Here is a 15,000-nt window from a genome sequence, read left to right on the forward strand (position 1 = left end):
AGACAGAATGAGAGAGCGAAAGAGCGAAAGAGCGAAAGAGAGCGAGAGGGAGGGCATGCCAGAGTTAAACTTTAATTTCCCCTTCAGAAGTCCTGGCTGTGTGCACATTTCAAGAGTAAAGTGTTTGATTTGAATCCAACCAAACTGCACCGAGTATTAACTTTTAAAGATCCCAGAGCCTCTCCTCTCGTCTCCTCTCCGCTGGCTCTCGTGTTCTTCTGATCCTCCCCTCCACAGTAGCCCGTCGCCGTGGCGATGTGGGCTCTCTTAACAAGGCCTGCGAGTCGAGGCGCATTAGCATCAAGACAGGAGCGGCGCCCCCAGGAGGCAGGCAGGGACGGGAAATCTCTCATTAAATCTGCAGCCACTCCGAGAGACCTCCGCTACGACCGATGGAAGGGGGACTCAGAACACACACACACACACACACACACACAGACAGACACACACACACACACACACACACACACACACACACACACACACACACACACACACACACACACACACACACACACACACACACACACACACAAAGCTCGGTCCCATTCATCTGTCTGATTTACTTCAAAGGGCCATAAGCAATGTGAAGCTAAGTCTCTGTGTAGCGATGTCTTTGAACAATGTTTTGGAATTGTTTCAGATAACTTTCAATAGGTTGTTATAAGACTTTGAGCAGACAAGTAAGCTTTCCCGAGACCCTCGACAAACATGTCCATCTGAGCGAGGTTGTTTAGAGTTCACGGGGGGTCACGGTACTTTAAAGCCTGGGCCAGTCAATAATTGATGTGGACAGAGGGCACTTTCTCTGTATGGTGATAGGACCGCTGACTCGATAAGACAAAAACAGGACCAGCATACTATTAGCATAGCATGAGTGACCAAGAGAGACCTTCAGCCTGCGCTATAGGATTCTAAGCACTCGTATGATTTATTAATATACAACCCATCGATTGTGTTCACTGCTCTGTCTAGTCAATCATTAGCGCTAATGATTCTGCAAAACATCACAAGACTTGCAGCTGCTGACTGTTTCAATTGCTTTCGCAAATCTGTTTGTGAGCAAAATAGAAATGAATCCATGAGTACCAACACACTGCATGACAAATATGAGATTTTTTTTGGTTTGAATGATATTCCTGCCAAGCTACCAACATCACAGGCCTGCCAACAAAGCTCAGGAGATCCTGCATGATATCAAACCCTGAGCTATCCATGAATTACTTATGACTATCGATCAAATGTCTGCCTGGAATCTGACCTACTGTATGCTGCCATTAGATCAAAAGATTAGGGGGGAAATGTGCGGTGCTTTGTCCTCATACTGTACTGCATTAGTCTGGACCAGATTTCAGATCAGCCTCCTTAATCTAATGTGCCTGAGGTCGCTCCCCGATAACAGACACCTGATTTGATTTAGGCCCATTCTACTACACGCTTTCCCTTCAATCCCATGGCTTTTTGGGGAGACTAAGTAGCTCTGCGTGAAGCTCTGGTAGAATGTCTTGCAGTCTTGACTGGAGAGTGTATCTGTGATGGTAAGGTTGAAGTATGATTACAGCAGCGCTGGGTAATGTGAGAGCGCTCGGGTTTGGCCTGCAGATGGAGAACAAAGACGGGTGACTCACGCCGCCGCTGGATACGGCCCAGGAATGAAACACAGTGATGTCATCTAGGGACGCAAGTCTTCCTCTATCCATCTCACATGGATACGGCCCAGGAATGAAACGCAGTGATGTCATCTAGGGACGCAAGTCTTCCTCTATCCATCTCACATGGATACGGCCCAGGAATGAAACACAGTGATGTCATCCAGGGACGCAAGTCTTCCTCTATCCATCTCATGTGGATGCGGCCCAGGAATGAAACACAGTGATGTCATCTAGGGACGCAAGTCTTCCTCTATCCATCTCATGGCCCTCGCCTAGGTTTCTCTCTTCCGCCTACGTCTCATGTTTCCTTTTCCTCCACACACTTTCCAGGACCTCCCTTTCTCTCCATTCTTCCTTCTCTCTCTCTATGTCCTCGTCTTCTTCCTGGTGTCTGTCTCTCACAGGTCAGGGACGCCGCGTAGACCAGATGGACTTCCACATTTACATTCGGAGAGTATTGAGACAGATTTTTGTATTTTTTTTTTTCAATAAACTTCTAAAATCTTGTTTTCACTTTGTGATGGGGTATTAAGTATAGATCGATGAAGGAAAACTGACTTACAATTACTTTTATGTGGGGTTACAACAAAACTGAAGCCGAAGGGGTGCGCATACTTTCTGAACACGCTCCATCAGCGCTTCTCCTTCATCTTCATCTCTTTCATCTGTGCATCCAATTTATAACCCTCACAAGTTCTCCTTCACTCGCTCCCTCTTTCTTTAGCTCTTTCTTCAGCTCTTTCTTCATATTTCTTTATTCTATCATTATTTCTATTTTTCTTTCTTCTGATTGCCTCTCTCCACTAGATTGTCCCTCTCACCGTCACACAGGTCAGAGGTCAGAGGTCACAGATGACAGATGTGTACAAACCAAATCATGGATTTCACAGGTTCAAACTCAAATAAATGAAAAGGTGACCCTGTCAGCGCCCTCTGTGTCAAATCAGATCAATCCTCAGATAAATGAACAAACAAAGCTAGAAAAAACAATACATGATAAATCATGTTGATAAAAATCTGTTATCTCATGATAAATCATGTAGATAAAATATGTAAATAAAACCTGTTATCTCATGGTAAATCATGTTGATAAAATATGTAAATAAAACCTGTTATCTCATGGTAAATCATGTTGATAAAATATGTTAATAAAACCTGTTATCTCATGGTAAATCATGTTGATAAAATATGTTAATAAAATCTGTTATCTCATGGTAAATCATGTTGATAAAATATGTTATTAAAACCTGTTATCTCATGATAAATCATGTTGTTTCCCTTTCTTTACATCCACTCTCTTCCTTTAAAAAGTGGAATTGAAATACATCTATCAAGCTCTTGTTGCACCCTGTGTGTGTCTGCAGGTCTTCCTTCCCCTCCATTGCCCCTCAGTGAGGAGGGTATTTGGGGGACTGAGGGGGTATTTGGGGGAGTGAGGGGGTATTTGGGGCAGACTGCTCCCCCTCTGTGCCCCTGTTGCCCTTTCATCGTAGAGGCTGTCTCTCCAGCAGGCAGCTTAAGATGACAGAGGCGAGGCCCAAACAACAAGTCTAGTCACACACACACACACACACCCACACACACACACACACACACACACACACACACACACACACACACACACACACACACACACACACACAGCCTTTTGTTCTGCTTCTGTACATAATAATCAGGCCTGCTTATTTTTTTCATCTCCCTCCCCCATCTCTCTCTCTCTCTCTTGTGTGTTTGTTAGTAGCCTTCGATTTGCACTCGGCTGCTTTGCCCCCTCTCCTGCCCCCTCTCCTGCCCCGGCTGCCTCAAAGCCAGCTGTTGATGAAAAATTGATGGCGGTGTGCCTTGAAAAGCCCCTCTGGTTGCGTCTGAAGTGCAGCTCTCCCTCTGAAGTGACGCCCTCCCTGATGGTGGCTACTCCACCACTGAACCGGCGGCCATTTTCTACTCCATGTACCACTAACCCACTGTCTGCTTGACTGACAGCCCAGCAGGCAGGCTGCCCCAGTCCCTGCCATTGTCCAAGTACTCACTAATCAGGGATTGATTCTTCCTGCCTGGACATGTACTTTACGTATGTGATTGTGCGCTTGGTAATCTGGCATTGATTAAAGTGGCTGCAGGCTGTGATAGTGATAATTAGCTGGAGTGGGGTGGTGTGTGTGTGTGTGTGTGTGTGTGTGTGTGTGTGTGTGTGTGTGTGTGTGAAGTGTAGTGTAGTTGGGCGTGTGTGTGTGTGTGAGGTGTAGTGTAGTTTGGTGTGTGTGTGAGGTGTAGTGTAGTTGGGCGTGTGTGTGTGTGTGTGTGTGAGGTGTAGTGTAGTTGGGTATGTGTGTGTGTGTGTGTGTGTGTATGTGTGTGTGATGTGTGTGTGTGTGTGTGTGTGTGTGTGTGTGTGTCTGTGTGTGTATGTGTGTGTGTGGGGGGTTGGGGGGCATCATTGCTCTGTCCTGCATGTTTCCATAAGTTTATGGGTGGGGGGAGAGATTGGGGTCCCCCCCCCCATCCCATCCCACCCCACGACCCAACCTCTTCAGTCCACCAATGCACCCCCAAAACCTCCCGTGAGGTCATACTGAATTATTTGATTTATTATTCATGAGGATCTCATTATTTAGGCAACAGATCAAAAGGCAAAGAAACATTAGCTCTGTCTACCCCCCATCCCCCTCCAAGAGAACGGCATTGACTGCAACTCAACACACTGTAGAGGAGAGAGCGGATTTCTATCGACTGCTGGCATTTAGTCTTTGTGTACGTATCCATTCAAATAGACATATGTCGATCTTTAGCAACAAATAACACAACATGGCATGCTTCTGGCATCCACAATGAGATGATACGACCTTCATAATAGCCATTGGGGCGGAAAAACACAGAGAAACAGAGAAAGTTCTTTGTTTTTAGCCATAGTTTACTGATGCAATTCTGAGGAAAAAAATGGCAAACAAAACGTGGCATTTCATCTGACCAATGACCACTACACTCCTGCTCTGACCAATGACCACTCCACTCCGCTCCTGCTCTGACCAATGACCACTCTGCTCCTGCTCTGAATCTGACCAATGACCACTCCGCTCCTGCTCTGACCAATGACCACTCCACTCCTGCTCTGACCAATGACCACTCCGCTCCTGTTCTGACCAATGACCACTCCGCTCCTGTTCTGACCAATGACCGCTCCGCTCCTGCTCTGAATCTGACCAATGACCGCTCTGCTCCTGCTCTGACCAATGACCGCTGCGCTCCTGCTCTGAATCTGACCAATGACCACTCGGGTCCTGCTCACAGAACAGCTTGGCCTCTGGAGTCCGCTCAGGCGCAGACACACCCAAACCGTATCCCCAAGAACTTCACTCTTAAATGTCTGACTTCGATAAAAACACATCTAGACAGTAGATAAAAGACACATCACATTGGCATCAATAGAACTCAAAGGAAATCAAACGGATGAGATGCAGCTCCAACAACAATAACAATAGTGGTAACAACAACAACAAGAACAACAACAACAACAACGGCAGTCTTGAAGGAACCCTAGACTGTAATAACCCTGAGGATATTGATCTAAACAAACAAAGCAGCGTCCTAAGGAAAGAGGTCAACCTCCGACAGATAGCAGTTACTCATTAACCCCACACACACACACACACTCACACACACACACTCATTAACCCCAGTTGACTTGGCTGTGCCCATGAACTTCCATCTCCTGAGATCATTTAGACGCTAATCTCAGAGGAGTTGCACATGCAGAACTTTTTCTGGAAGCCTTTTTTCTTTGAATCTTTCATTGCATCTATACAGAACATCTGTGGTAATTGCCTCAATTCCAGATGACAAATACTGAAGGGTTCAGCTTTTCGGTGAAAAGTCTCAAAGTCTCTAAAGAGAGCTGCATGTCAATGTTTTTGGAGGCATGATGCCATGATCACAGGGCCGTGTCGTAATTTAAGAAAATGGGAGAGAGAGAGAGAAAGAGAGAGAGCTGCAGTGGGGAGCAACCACAGAACAATGAAATACTTATGTGCTCAGAGAGCAGACACACACTCACACACACACACACACACACACACACACACACACACTCAGAGAGCAGACACACATACACACACATACATACTCAGAGAGCAGACACACACACACACACACACACACAGGCTCAGAGAGTAGACACACACACACACACACACACACACACACATACTCAGAGAGCAGACACACACACACACACACACACACACACACACACACACACTCAGAGAGCAGACACGCCAGGTGAAAAATACATGACTGATCATGGTGATGAACATCCAACATGGTGGAGCAGGCAGAGCACTCTAAATCATTCATCTCTATTTGCCCATGCACACACACACTTACACGCACTTACACACACACAAACACACACACACACACACACACACACACACACGTACACACACACACACACACACACACACATACTGACACACACTATCAACAAAGACAGAAGAGTGAACGGGAGAGAGATAAAGAGAGAGAGAGAGAGAGAATGAGTGAGTGAGTGAGTGTGTGTATGTGTGTGTGAGAGAGAGGGGGCTAGCAGTAACTCACTCACAGACACACACACATTATGCCTGTAGAGAGTTCATGTGGCAAGCTAGGCGTGTGCAGATTGGCAAATGTTGCATGAATCTTCTCTAAATCTGAACAACACACACACACACACACACACACACGCACACACGCACACACGCACACGCACACACACACACACGCACACACACACACACACTCTTCCACTAAAAGCCCCATTAGACAGATTGGTTTGAGGTGTGTGTAGAGTGAAAGGGGTAACACCCCTCACCTTTAGTTCTATTTAAGAGGTTCTGTCACTCTGGGGAAAAGGGGGCTTCGAAACGCATCTGAACACTGAGATACGTCTAAAAACAAACACCTATTTACGCCATTCAAAAAGCCATACCAGCTAAGCTACGGAGCATTCTGCTATATAAAAGAGAGGTCTTGCTGCCTAAACTGACATAAATGGCAAGCAGCACTTTCAGGCCAAGCAGACCTGTCATTAGTCTCTATTCACAAAGAACAGCAGGGGAGGGGACTGCCCATGGGTCCCAGCCAATCAGAGTGTGGATGTGGATAGAGGGGACCAATAATAGCTCAGCGGGAGACTCTATATGCAGATCTGCTGATAAGCTGCACGAGCATCAGGTGCTACGGCTCCTCTGGTTGGGAAGAAAACAAACCCACCTCCAGTAGAAGAGCTGCACACACACACACACACACACACACACACACACACACAGACACAGACACAGACACAGACAGACACACACACACACACACACACACACACACACACACACACACACACACACACACACACACACACACACAAACCCACCTCCAGTAGAAGAGCTGCTCACCTGTCACTGCCACTCACTGGGCTGGCACACGCCCAACTACACTACACCTCACACACACACACACACACACACACACACACACACACACACACACACGCCCAACTACACTACACCTCACACACACACACACGCCCAACGACACCACACCTCACACACACACACACACACACACACACACACACACACACACACACACACCCAACTACACCACGGCACAGTTCTTAGTAATCTACTAATCTCAACTAATCTCACAGACGTTTATCGGAATCAGACCATGATCTTGTGAGGTGTTTCATCTAACCCAACCTGTGACAACAGACAAATATACATATACTCTATGTATGTGTGTGTGTGTGTGTATACTGTATGTACTGTATGTACGTGTGTGTGTGTGTGTGTGTGTGTGTTTGTGTGTGTGTGTGTGTGTGTGTGTGTGTGTATATATATATATATCAGGGTACACATATGCTGCAGGATACTTATTACCATTTCTCAACTGCAGAAAAGATGGCAGCACAGACATTTGTAGCTCTTCTTTAACGTATGCGCTCACTAATATTAAACTCCTGGGGCTGAATATTGACTTCTCAGTCTCACAGTGTACATGCAGTCTAGCCACAGACATATAGAGAACACACCATCACATGTACATGCAGTCTAGCCACGGACATATAGAGAACACACCATCACATGTACAGCAGTCCTTGAGCAGCTTACTATCTAAATTCAAATCAGAAGCAGGTATTAATGAAGCAGGTATTACAGAGTAAGATGCCAGCACAGGGTGTTTTATTACACTACACCTCACACACACACACACACACACACACCCAACTACACTACACCTCACACACACACCCAACTACACTACACCTCACACACACACACACACACGCCCAACTACACTACACCTCACACACACACCAAACTACACTACACCTTACACACACACACACACACGCCCAACTACACTACACCTCACACACACACCAAACTACACTACACCTCACACACACACACACGCCCAACTACACTACACCTCACACACACACACACACACACACACACACACACACACACACACACACACACGCCCAACTACACCACACCTCACACACACACACACACACACCCAACTACACTACACTTCACTTCACACACACACACACACACACACACACACACACACACACACACACACACACACACACAGATAAAGGTTCATTACGGGTTTCAGACATGGCTCTGTGTGTCTGAGTGTCTCTCCACACAGGGTGTTTTATTAACAGCCACTGGGCCGTGTGCTCTCTCCATACATATCTCTCTCTCTCCCTCCAGCTCTCTCTCTCCCTCCATCTCTCTCTCTCCCTCCATCTCTCTCTCTCTCCCTCTATCTCTCTCTCTCTCCCTCCATCTCTCTCTCTCCCTCTCTCTCTCTCTCCATCTCTCTCTCTCCATACAGGGCCTCCCTGCTGGAGGTGAAGCAGATGGCCATGCGGGAAGAAGGGAAAACTCATTAGATGGAAAGAGCCGGAAACTCAGAGGGCTCCGGTCAAAATGCATGCCTCTGAGGCGCGATGAATAATTAAACACCAACAATAAGCCAATGAACAGGAATTAAAAACAATAGTCTTATATATAAGATAAAACATAGCCTGATGGGAAATAACGATCAAGTAGAAATCAAAAACAATAGCCTGATATATAAGATAAAACATAGCCTGATGTGAAACACACACACACTAAATGATCAAATAGGAATTAAAAACAATAGCCTTATATATTAGATAAAACATGAGGCTGTGTGTTTGAGAGGAGGAGAGTGAGAATGTGTGTTTGCGAGGAGGAGAGTGAGGCTGTGTGTTTAAGAGAGAGAGTGAGGCTGTGTGTGTGAGAGGTGGGAGAGGCTGTGTGTTTGAGAGAGAGTGAGGCTGTGTGTTTGAGTGAGGGAGGGAGGGAGGGAGGGAGGGAGGGAGGGGCAGCTCACACAGAGGCGAAAGGCTGTGGGACGCCCCCATGGCTGAGGGGCGGTAAGCTGGTGGCCCCGTGCACGATGACGCAGACGACCACCTCACCGGGGCGGGACACGTGACCCTGCGGCGGGGGGAGGGAGCTGGCATCATCGCCTCCACGACGTGGAAACTCCATCACCTGGCACACACAGACACACACATGAACACATGCAAAACATTAACACTTACACAGGTGGGGAAAAAACATGTACAGAGCCATACATACACATAATGTACACAAGTGCATTCACACACACACACATACACACACACACACAATAACAGTTGCATGAGTGGGAAAATAAGACAAGCATATAGTGTTTATACATACATAATGTATACAGGCATTCTCAAATACATACATAATGTCTACAGGCATACTCATATACATACATACTATCTACAGGCATACTCATATACATACATAATATCTACAGGCATACTCATATACATACATAATATATACAGGCATACTCATATACATACATAATATCTACAGGCATACTCATATACATACAAAATATATACAGGCATACTCATATACATACATAATGTCTAGACGCTTATAGTCATATACATAAAACAAAGGAGCCGAAGCCAGCTCTGGTGCCCTTGGACGCCACCATCACTTTATCAACAAAAACACACAGGTAGAAATGTCCTTTTCACTCAGATTACAACTACACAAAGTACACACGGTCTGTTTTCGAGCTGTATAAACATTTCACAAACACTCTCACTTTCCTAAAAGGGAACTTTCAGAAAACATTACACACATCACGTGCAAGCCTGTTAGGCTCTCTAAAAAAAGAACAGTGAAACAAACAGGCTTTCCACTGTGCTTTGAGTGTGTAAAGCATCGCTGGAATGTACTTAAGCATGCAACTACAGGCTTGTCACAGTTTGGAGAAATAGGATGACTTAACGACAATCGTCAGACATTAGAGTCAGCTGGCTAATCACACACACTGAAAGCCTCGGTGCTGTAGAATAATATATAGACCTTGGTTAAGGCAGATTGAAAGCATCAAGGTCTATTGGTTCCTAGGCAACAGGTAATCTGCCAAACAGTTGCGGCGGCTGCAGAAATGGCTTTTCACAGCGGGCACTGAGAGCTTTCATTCTGGGAAGTCAATTTAGCGAACCTTGGGACACTCAACATTGTTCGCGACTCAGGGGTGATGGAGGCTTTTTTCGAGGCGGGCGGAATAACCAGCGTTGGGACAATGAGACGGCATCCATCTCTGGAGCAAGGTCAGTGCCTATGTGCGAAATAATCAACATTCCCCCGTACACTGAAACGGCCCCCACACAAAGGTTAGATCTCCAGGAATAAAGAGGTTTTTTTTCAACAATTGGCTCCGTTTTTTCTTTCCATCTTCTTACGGAGTAAGCCTATTTGGCGGAGGAGGAGGAGGAGGAGGAGGAGGAAGAGGATGGTTGAAAAGCAGACACACCATCAGCTGGCTGAAGGAAACCTGTTCGGGGTCGTGACGCGGTGCTTAACAGGACAAAGGGCCGCATTCAACCCCAACACAACGTGAGCCGCCGCGGCTGCCGCCGCCACACCTGATCAGAAAGTCTTGTGAGCCTTGGAGCCGTTACATAAAACAGCAGCAGAATGTGAGAGAGCTTTACACGTACTTAATCAGTTCAGTGCAGTTCAGAGGTAACTTCAAGACATGCCACTCCAGTGCACTTTACAGAGGTAACTTCAAGACATGCCACTCCAGTGCACTTTACAGAGGTAACTTCAAGACACGTAACTCCAGTGCACTTTACAGAGGTAACTTCAAGACATGTCACTCCAGTGCACTTTACAGAGGTAACTTCAAGACATGCCACTCCAGTGCACTTTACAGAGGTAACTTCAAGACATGCCACTCCAGTGCACTTTACAGAGGTAACTTCAAGACATGCCACTCCAGTGCACTTTACAGAGGTAACTTCAAGACATGCCACTCCAGTGCACTTTACAGAGGTAACTTCAAGACATGCCACTCCAGTGCACTTTACAGAGGTAACTTCAAGACATGCCACTCCAGTGCACTTTACAGAGGTAACTTCAAGGCATGCCACTCCGGTGCAGTTCAGAGGTAGTTGCATTAATGGGTAGTCTAGACATTAAGGACATTTAAAAAACAATCATTCATTAAGATGGATAATACTTCAGTCATTTAAGTCTAAATATGACAACTAAAAATGTATGTACAATTTTCTAATAGTACTAATAACAAATCTTTGAAAATGGTTTTCTTTCTTGCTTTGAAAGGTATTTTAAAGTATGATATTTGTATGTCTTGTTGTCCATGAATCTGGGGCCAACCGTAAAGCCAACGCTGAAGCACCAAGGCCCACAGAAGGGAAAGGTAGACGGGTCAGCTTCCAAACGGGAGCAAAGATTATGGAAAAACAATCAATACAACCCAGGTGCTCTAAACCTATTGACTGTTTAAATATTGACCGCAGATATGAAATGATTACTGAACCCATAAATAAGTAGTTACAATTTCATAGGATAATAAACAATAAAACGGATACACAAACACACCAACAGATGAAAATATTATGAAGCTAATTCAAAGCATACACACACACACACACACACACACACACAAATATTTTATAAAAAAAAATCCATTTGATGCTTCTTGTCTTCTCTCCATCCACTCTTCCCAGTGTGGAGACTGGTGTGTGTGTGTGTGTGTGTGTGTGTGTGTGTGTGTGTGTTTGTGTGTGTGTGTGTGTGTGTGTGTGTCTGTGTGTGTGTGTGTGTGTGTGTGTTTTCTCCAGGGTGGATCAGGGCAGTCAGAGCTCTGCTCCCGTCCAGCACATGCTCTCCCTCTCCAGGGACAACACACACTTGTCAATAATTCACAGCCGCAGAAAGACATTTCATAAGAGAGAGAGAGAGAGAGAGAGAGAGAGAGAGAGAGAGGAGGATGGAGAAAGTGAAGGCTTTAGAGGTGGATAAAGTGCTGCACGAAAAATGAGAGAGGAGACCCCAAGGTGGACAGAGCTACAGTGAGAGAGAAAGAGAAAGAGAGAAAGAGAGATGGAGAGAGAGAGGCTGAGGAAATGGATAGAAAGCTGTGTAAAAAGAAAAAAAAGGAGAGAGAGAGAACGAAAAGGAGGAGAGAAAGTGAGCAGTGAAGAGCAGAGGTGGAGGAAAGGGATGAAGGAGGCTAAAGCCATGGGACAACGACACCCGCTCTACTCAGCACCACCTGTCAATCAAACAGCCACTGGGTCAATACTGGGAGGTGCTGAGGAGAGGAAAACAACAAGGATCCTGATTCTCCTTCACGCTATTTCACTATTAACCCTTCCCACTCCAGTCAGCCGATGCCTCACATCATCAAACACTGATAAGGAGTGACTGCCTTGCTTCTCTTTCCCTTTGGCTCACAATTAACCGTCCTCTCTTCAATCAATGGGACGGCAATCAGAAAGCCTAATCAAACCAGATAGGTGAAGACTGACTGTCCAAACTCTTCATCACTTTCTCAAAACGGACCCCCTTCTACCATCTGTGGCTCATTGAATAAAACCTAAAAACCTCAAACCAGACAGATGAAGACAGACTTTCCTCCTTCTCTTCCGAACAGAACTATCCTCTCCTCAGTAGTCAGAGGGTACTAAACTAAACTAAACTAAATCTAAAGAGACCTAAAAAGCGTATTAAATGTGACTAATATTGACTTTCCTGTTTCACTTTAAAGCTCACAATTAATTCTCGCAATGAATCCTCCTATCTCCAATTAGCGTTACTGAGCAAAACCTCAAACCATCCAGTGAGACAAATAAAGACTATCAGTGTCCTGCAACACCCCCCCCCCCCCCCCATCCCCCTCTTTGTCTTTGTGCGCTAGCTCATGTCTGACGCTGTGTACTGCTGGCTAGGTTTGCCATGCTAATCTGCTGGCAAGTCCGCCAGCATTGGAACAGTACATTTTTTTTTAATATCCGGTCTCATTTTGTTCCCCCCTCATCAATAACCCAGTTACAACACGATCATTGCTGACAGCGTTAGTGTTTGAACCAGCGGCTACATGATGGCTTCTCAGCGTGAGCTCACAGGTTATTTAACATGAGTCGTGGCGAGACCAGCACTAAACGAGACGGTCCATCAGTGAGGCACTGACAGCAGTAAATGAAAGAACTGGCACGGTTGGTGAAATTCATTTCTGCTGCCCATTTATCTAGTCCGCGGGCGTGATAAGGCATCTAATCTGCTGAATCCTAATTACCCGTTTACTGCTTCACACAGCAGTGGGTTACATCACGTTGCTCAATCTCCAGATTAGTGAGTGCATAATCACTGTCTGCATGCAGAAGCTCATCTGCGATGGACGACCGTGGAAATGCAAATGCTTGTAAGTAATGAGTTAATTTGTTTTGGGTTTTCGATATACTGTGGGTATCTTGGCACTTGGCGAGAAGCTTTTACTTGGTTTTGTATTCGACAAACTAGAGCTTAGAACAAGACACCAGACCTATAAGACCTTCAAACAGAAGATAACACAAACTACCCCTTAACAGACACACACACAGACAACATGTATGCTTCTAATACATACCACAATATTTAAAACAACATGCAATAAGTACACTTAACTCTTCCAGCCCCAAGCTGCCCCGTGGGTGGTATTTTTATTAATAGAATAAAAAATCTCCGCGAGTTTTTGTCCTACAAACATAAAACTAACACCCCGAGAAACCCTGAATCTCCTCATTTTCAAATACTATATGCAGTTTGGAACAAAGAAATAAATGAGCACTTTGTAAGGAGAATGGAGCTAAAGCCTTGAATATTTCTCTCTCTGAGTGAGGTTTCAGCTCCTACGACCCGCCCATTAGCAAATGACAACTATTCATATGATAAGGAGATGGTAATTCAGTGATCACTATTGGGTCATGATGTGTCAAGAAAACCTGTAGGGGGTAGAGGGCCACAAAGACATTCCAGGGCCATTACGTAATGGCCATTGTCTTTGACCGAGGTGTCCCAGGTTGCTTACACCCATCTCATCAATATGCATAGTGTCTAGGTGAAGAAAAGTGTCACTTTCTAAATTACTTAGAATTAGTATAGAAACCACACACACTTTCTGAATGCTAAACTCACCTATGTGGAGCAAAAACCTATGTTTACAAGGTTCAGAGTAAAAAAGAAAACTTCCAAAATATTTACAATGTGTTTTTATACAAAGTCTGAGCACCTCTAAAACTAGATTTAATTTTAGTGTCTTTAGATTTAATTTTAATAAAAAACTTTTTTTACTACATTCCTATTCTAGAATATAATCATAAATGCCACTTTTTCCTCATGGTTTTTAGTTAGGTGAAATATACAAAAATATCAGTCATGGCAGACAACCTAACATAGTAAAAAAAAAAGGCCTTGGTGTTGGAAGTGTTCAAGTAACATAACAATCATACACACACAACATACATAATGTCTTTTTTTTTAATACAAATAGGCCCTTATGGCGCCCATAGGCAGCCATAACAAACCATATCACCCGTCTGGCCCAATGCCCTCCTGAAGACACTATGATTCAGTGAGGTTCTGCTGGGCTGCTGCCTGATTTAAACTCATCCTTTCTCTCTGCAAAAGGCCTGTGAGTCACGCCACACTCCTCACAGCAGAGGAAACGTGTGCACTGTAAACACACTTCAAAAGGGACAGGAAGTATTACTGCCATACATCTCGGAGATGTCCGACATAAAAACCCATACACCTCGACCGCAACAAAAATACAACCCATTTAAATGGAAAATATTTATGAATTCCAAAAACATGATCTGCTATGTGTCACACAAAGCCATTTCCAATGCACTTCAAAAGCCCAAACATTCTTAAAAATGGCAATTTAAAGCAGGCATGGAAGGCTGTTGCCTAAAAAAAAT

This window comes from Clupea harengus, chromosome 3, assembly GCF_900700415.2.
Source record: "Clupea harengus chromosome 3, Ch_v2.0.2, whole genome shotgun sequence".
Classification (NCBI taxonomy): Eukaryota; Metazoa; Chordata; class Actinopteri; order Clupeiformes; family Clupeidae; genus Clupea; species Clupea harengus.